This window comes from Poecile atricapillus, chromosome 1 (assembly GCF_030490865.1).
Source record: "Poecile atricapillus isolate bPoeAtr1 chromosome 1, bPoeAtr1.hap1, whole genome shotgun sequence".
NCBI lineage: Eukaryota > Metazoa > Chordata > Aves > Passeriformes > Paridae > Poecile > Poecile atricapillus.
This window is the reverse complement of record NC_081249.1, coordinates 48,043,372-48,051,039: the sequence shown is the minus strand read 5'-3', so window position 1 is coordinate 48,051,039 and position 7,668 is coordinate 48,043,372.

Below are 7,668 nucleotides of genomic sequence, written 5' to 3'. Positions count from 1 at the left end.
TTTGAAATGTCAAACATAGTGATCCATCTGAGCTGCAAATATGAATGAACATACACAGCACTGTCATCCACTTGGAGAAGAGTTGAAAGCAATTGCACACGGATTCACTACAGAACTTATACCTGTTCTGCATAAAATTCATGAAGAACAATGTAACCAGCCAGTCCCAGTTCTGCTACTTAATTGGTTTAACTTTTGAGAAGAATACACACTTTTTAGCTAACATTCATTCTGGTGTGCAGTAAAGCCAGTGTCATTGTACCTGCACCCTCCTGACCCTTTTGTTGCTGAAACTTTTTAGCATACAGCCCTTATCCCACATTTAGAATCACAGAATCATAAAAAGTTTTGCATTGGAAAGGGACTCTAAAGATCATCTAGTTCAGTCCACTTGACATGGGCAGGGACACCTTCCACTAGACCAGATTGGTCCAAGCCCCATCCAACCTGGCCGTGAACACCTCCAGAGATCCGGCATCTACAGCTTCTCTGGAAAACTTGTTTTAGTATCTCACCACGCTCACAGTAAAAAATTTCTTCCCAGTATCTAACCTAAACGTGCTCTCTTTCCATTCCCTCTTGTCCTGACACTACATGCCCTTGTGAGAAGACCATCTCCAACCTTTTTTGTAAGCCACATTCAGATATTGGAATGTTCTCCAAGGTCTCCCTGGAGACTTCTTTTCTCCAGGCTGAAAAGCCTCAACTCTCTCAGCCTGTCTTCATAGGTGAGGTGCTCCAGCCCTCTGATCAACTCAGCAGCTTTTTCTGGACTCATTTCAGCAGGTCAATTTTTTTGTGTTACATTTCTAAAACAGCTCTGAACATTTGCATGGGGCCTCAACAGAGTTTCCTAGAGCCATGCTTGAGTTCCCTAAAAGAGCTGAGCTTCTGCAGCCAGAGAACCTTACAAATAAGGCAAGTATGCTCACCAGCTCTGTGTACACAAGTGCTGGGAAACTAATCAACTCTGGGAATATGCAGGTCAGCATATGGGCTCTGTAGAAGCTGTTACTTTAAAGTGGAATTTTTTTAATGACTCTGATTATAAACCAGTTTTCTTGCCCAGGCTTATGCTGTACAGAACCCATGGTTCAGTGCTGCAAGAAGAAAGCAAGCTTGGTATACTTGAAGCAGTGGATATTTGGGTTTTGTGAGCTCAATTCTGAGAATCTTTTTCTTGCTATGGCTGCCCCAGCCAAACTTGCTTCCTTCCTGCAATGCTGAATTATGTCAGGAGCAATAAACATAAAAAATACTTAATGCCGTAGAACTAGAAAAAGAAAATTTTCCTGAATTATGGAAATAGAAGAGGGACTCACACAGAAGCTTCCTCATAGCTCAGCTAAAAGTCAATCAACCACATAACACAGTTCTATTGAAAACTAAGCTTCATTAGTTCTGGTGCTCATGGTACTACTTGTTTTTAATTAAATTACTAAATGAGGGATTACGTGCAGAGACTGCCCTGATACTGTAATTGCTTCCAGTGATGAAATTCAAATTTCAGGCTGTGAGCTTCTGTATACAAATGGATTCTTTATCCAGCCAGAATGTAGAGCTGCAGCCAGTTAAAAAAAGGCAATATCTTTATTCACAGCAAAAGGGCTGTTCTGGCATTAGTGCTACAATTATTGTGACCTTTTCAAATAAACATGCATTTAAACATGCACTCATATCAGTGCATGAGTAGTAGAGAAACTAGAGCTAAATTTGTATAGTAATAACAGCCATCAGTTTTTTTTCATTTATTATTTGAATGTGAAATATAAGTATCCATTTTAACAAATTCAGAGTTTGCAAAGCTAGTAAGGAGTGGCATGAGCGTATCTATTCTGACCTCTATATTAACACCAGCTGTAGAATTTCAGTCAGTAGTTTCTGCATCATGCATAGTACTTTATGGTTGAATTAGAACATAACACTTAGGAAAGAGTTGCTGCATCCTGTCCTTTTATGTTCCCAATGCAAAACAGGCAGTGAGGCAGGCTGTTCCAAAGCAGCAGGCTCAGGAGCTGAAAATGCCTGTGTGCAAGATAGAAGCATGGACACAGACATTCACTTGACAGAGAACTGGCTCAATCTTGTTCTTAAGAAGACATCAAATCTTAATTTAAAAATTCTATATAACAGTGAATTATTGTCTAAATTGTCCTTTTTAAAATTTAACCCCACAGTTTGAAGGGCTCTCTGTTTATGCAGAATATGTTAAGTCCCTGCCTCATCCTTTTTTAAAAAAATTAAATTAAGAACTACTTACATATGTCCATTAGGATATATTCTTCAGTTTTATCTTTATTTTGGCAGTATATTTATACATATATATATATGTATAAACATACACTGCATATGCCGTATCTATTGTGGTGCAACCAAGCATCCACTAGCTGCTCACTCATTTGTCCTGCAGTGGGATGAGGGAAGAATTGGGAAAGCAAAAACTAGAGGACTGTCATGGGTCAAAATAAAGATGATTTACTAAATGAAAGAAAAAAATCACAAAACAAGTGATGCAAAGGCAATCATCTTCCACCAGCAGATCCATGCTCAGACAGCCTCTGAACAACCTTGAACTACTCCCCAGTTTTACTGGTAAGCATGACACCGTGTAGTCCATCAAATACCCCTCTGATCTATTTGGGTCAGCTATTCTGGCTGTGCCTCTGATGCTTTAAGTTTTAGCTTTTATATTTTCCAGATGAGTACTGCTTTAATGTATAATTCTGAAACTCCATAGTCTGTCAGCTGCTGTCTTACCATTTTATTCAGAGAAAACAACTTCTCTCTAGGCCCTGACTTCAAGGATACCCTGTTTTTCCAAACCCCAAAACATGTAAACAACCAAGAAGAACAGCAAAGAGAGAGGGGGATGAACTGGAGATTGGGACTCGATTGCCTGAAGTTGTAATTGGATGATTGGCTTCTGAATTGCAGATGGACCAAGCTTATATCTGTCCAAAACACACGTGTTAGTCATCCAGCTTGGGCGCAGTCTCCGTGAGACTCTTGCATTGCCCAAGGTGCACCCTGTGAAGGCCTTTCAGTAAATACCTACCTTATTCCTTTAACTCTGTCTAGCTTCTGTTCTAGGTAGCCTTCTTCAGGCATCACCTCCTCCCAACCTCTCACCCCCTCCCAGCTTCCTCATGGGCAGAGAGGACAGTGAGAAACTGAGGAAGCCTTTGAAGCTGTTCAAGTACTGCGTAGCAACCTCTAAAAAACAGTGAGTTATATACACCGTTCTGGTCACTAGTCTAAACCACAGTACTACATGAGCTGCTATTGAAGAAAATTAACTCCCTCTCTTATTGAAGAAAAGGAAGCTGGGATTTGATTTCTTTTGTTCACAGGGAACTGATATCCTGATCCATGTATCTGTGCAATAAGGCAACAAGTTGAAGTACCTATAGCAATAATGCAACTTAAATTGCAATGGATGATGCCGTAGCTGAAGAAGAACCTGCCTTCAAATTTTGACAATTATATTTCCTCTGCAATAGAAAATAAAAAATAATGAAATACCACTACTATTGGAAGAAGAGTATAGATCAAGAAAACATCTATTCAATTACATCTCAGTAAAGAAAAAAAAAATATATAAATCACTTTTCTGATTGCAACCATATATAAGTTGCGTTTAAGACAATTTTGATCCCTTGTCTCTTGTTTTTGGGAGGGACACCATTTTTGCCTACAAGTCCTTTCTCTATCTCTGCCTGCTTCCTTAAAAATGTCTTCAAATTCCTTAAGTATATGGCTCATCAAGGTACTAGTCTGTGCTAGGTTATGTGATAAAAAATCTTATCTCTATAGAATCAAAGGTGCACAAATAAGCAGTGGTAACTGGGGTAACCAAACTAAAGCCCTGCATAGCAACCTCCAGCCCCATCACAGAAGACATGTCAGCCCCAGGGGTGAAGCCCATCACCACCAGTCAAGGGAAGCAGATCTCCAGAACAACTTTTGGACTGAGGGAGATCACTTCCTAGGTACATGGGGCATGTTATGGGGCACAAAGGAAGAGTGGTTTGGGATTTCACAGGACCTGCTGTGGGATGGTCAGGGTAGGAACTAGCTGGTGAGTAGGCAAAGTGGCCCGTGAGCCAGAGGGTATCTAAGGATAAGACTACAGGAAAAGCTGGCCACTGGAAGCACTACAATAGTCCTATCCAGCTGCTGGACAAATCTTGTAGGTTGACTGAGAGTGTGGGTGTACATGAGACACCTGGAGAAAAGAGGATTCAGGCGCAATTTACTGGACAGGCTGCATATCCAAGCCCAGCTACTTAAGTTATCTGTGTTACATACATATCTGTATTACATACATATCTGTATTTTTCCCACAAGCAAGCCTTCATCTTGATCAGCCAGAGAACAGGATGAAGCCACAAGTTCCATTGTGTCTGCCTGATCTGCATTGATCTTTGTGGTAGGACAGATATGTTTATTTATACATGTGTATTGTACACACACTTTTGTGCATCTGCCTACTCGGAATACATTCCAGCCTCCTCACTGGTCAGAACTCCTGAAGTTGTGTCTCTTTGGGGACCTCAGATCTGGCAACCGCTATGAACCTCTACTAACATTTTGACATGTTTTACAAATATTGAAGACTTCTGGATTAACTTGGGTTTAAAAATACTACACAAACAGAAGCATAGCAGCAGTGACCTTTGTTTTGTTCAAGTTGAATGGTTCCTTTTCATTTATCCCTTTAGTAATGCATGCCTTTCTGTCATATCTCTGCATTTTACTTTGGAAAGGTATCTGTCGACTTACTTTGTTAGAACACAAGAACTTCTTTCTCTATGTTGGCAAGGCTCATCCAAGTTCAGAGGTATCTTCTGCCAGACAGGTAAGAAATTCCGCTGTCACTTCCGGTGTCTGTCTCTTTGCAGCACAGTGGTGGCACTGCATGTGGAAGGAAAGCTGTTGAAATCAGCTATGTACAGCATATGCAGATCTCACCTATTTTATTATTCATATTAGCCTCACTTCATTTTAATTTTATGTGAGCATTTTGATCCAGGTATAAAGTAATTTTTTTATTATATGTTTTATTATTATTCTTCCACCTTACACCCTGAAAGGTCCCAGAGGCCTCCATTTCTACCATTTGACTATTTGCAGTGTTTCAAAGTAACCATGGGGTGCCTGTCCTTTTTAGCATCTAATTACACTTTGTAAGGGCTTGATTACCAAAATGCATTAAACAATAATTAGATAAGGATAATTTGCATCCAAACAATAAAGTTGAAAGGAACAATATAACTGGTAATTGGCCTTGACCAAGGTAAATAATGTCCTCTTTTTTTATTTACATTTGGTTTTCCCCATAAACTGCCTACTGGTGGTACAGAAGTAAGAGGCTAGCAAAAATCTGAATCCCCATCCATCAGTATTAATCTCACACTTTACTGAGGCCCCATCCATTTATCTTTCCGACACAAATTAGAAATTCAAGAGTTTTAACAAATGAGCCTGCAAATGTAAACTTATTAGGCCATATATTTTTACTACACACTGTGCAGTGCCCTCCACAAAGCTGTCCCTTCAGAGAGTGTTTTCCTATTTTGTGTTATTGATGGCAGCTAACTAATCACATTTTTAATGTTGTCTTTGGGGAGGGCTGTTTGAGTGAATGTGCAAACTAAACTACCCAGAATAAATCTACCTTATTAAATGCTTGAAATTATGTGTCTTTTACAATAAAGAAACTCTCGAGCATTGTTACATTTGCTAACCTTCTTTTTTGTAGAAATCAAAAGACTGGGATTAATTAAAATAATACATCAAAACAGGGGTTTGTACAGAATGTGTCTGCGTGTGAGAGAAAGGCCAAGAAAAATTGGTTAATTGGTCTCTTCATCCCTTCTCTCTTTTCCTCCATTGAAATATCTTTTAAAATTGCTTTTAAACTAACCTTTGTTAGCTAAATGTTGTCATTATCTATACTTTTGGAGAATTTACTAGTGAACATCAAAATGCAAACCTTGAGACACAGCCTTTCTGCACTTGTCACAAGTTTTTCAAAGCTCTTGCATAGCAAGGAGATTCTCTGAACAAAGCATTTCAGATTTTACAAAATCTGGTTATTTTACTAATATTTTACTGACTTTCTTGAGGTTTTTGTTAAGTGATACATTTAGCAATCTATCTCATCTCCTTTTCTAAGGCATACCTGTTTGTATGCCTTTAATTCTGTATAATTTTAAATTAGACTGGGAGAGGAAGGGACTGATCTGAATGGCATAGGCTTTTCTAGAAGATAATGTTTAAAATCCTTTAATACACACAGATAAACATCTTTGACCAGTAACATTCAAGCTGTTTTGTCTCATCATTCTTAGCATTTAACAAAATGATATCATTACTTCGAGAGCCTTATAAGACTGGTTAAATAATTTTAAACAATGATCAGTAGAAATGCTAATTGATCTTTCATTACTCTCTTCCCAGCAGCAAATATAAGTCTGGGTGATATCTGGATTCTTACCTTTAAAAATAAGGCCTAATTTCTGTTTCAAAATTTGAGCAATGAAGCTGGTTTTGTTTGTTGAGGACCTCTAGGACTGCTCAGTGTAGTACATTTAATTACTGACTCCTATAGAAAAGGCAGAGAACATTTTCTCATTTTTCAGATGGATAGGAAATGAAACTGAGAGCTAATAATGACAGTTTTACAAAGCAAACCAGGGAACTTAGTTCAGTTTGCTTTTCATGTGGAACAGTCCTGTGCCTACTTCTGCCCTAATCATCATTTAAAATCAGATTTCACTTGTAACAGACAATTTATAGAAGGGTTTCCATGAAAATTGAAATTATGCACCACAGTTCTTGATATCAAACCAAAGAAAAAAGATATTCAACACAGGATAAGAGAAGCCTTGCAAAAACCAGACAGATTTAGGCTTAGTTTTCTCTGCTTTTGCTGAAATACTCCAGTTAGTGCAATGGACCAGTCGGTCATTATTTTTCTTTTCTTAATTAGACTTCAGATTCTACAGTACTTGACAATTAATAAATTATTTGGATTCTTTTATATCAACTTTTTACATTAAATATATGGTTTTGCAGCTGTTGTCACAAGCAATTTGCTTATTGGACAAGGTTACATTTTTAGCAAATTGCTTGAAATTTTGTATGATTTTTTTTTTTTTGTTATTAATATGTACCAACAGAGAACCCTGTAGATAACACTACAGTAGTAAAATTATCCAGCAGAATTTCAGAGCAATGAATATTCTGCCATTTCAATACAATATATATCCTATAAATAGCACTCTAATGGATATGAAATTACAAATACTGTTATGTTGTCGAAACCCTATGGCTTGTGCTATAGAGGAGGTCAGGCAAGATGATCATAATGGTCCCATTTGGCCTTGCGATCTATGAATTTCCAAGAGTTATAGGTCTAGTTTAAGTGCACCCTCAGCATGAGTTGCCTTATTATTTAGCAGAAAGGGGGAAAAAGTAACCTTGTTCATGCTTATTCTGTAATGCAGTAGGTCAACACACATTTTACCCATAGGGTAAATAAGTTTACTTTTTTATATTAAAAGAACAGGCAATTTAATACATGTCTTTCCTTGCACGTACCCCAGACCACAGAGATGTGTATGTGTAACCTCCTAATCATGTCTGTGTGTTAGTGTTTTGCAT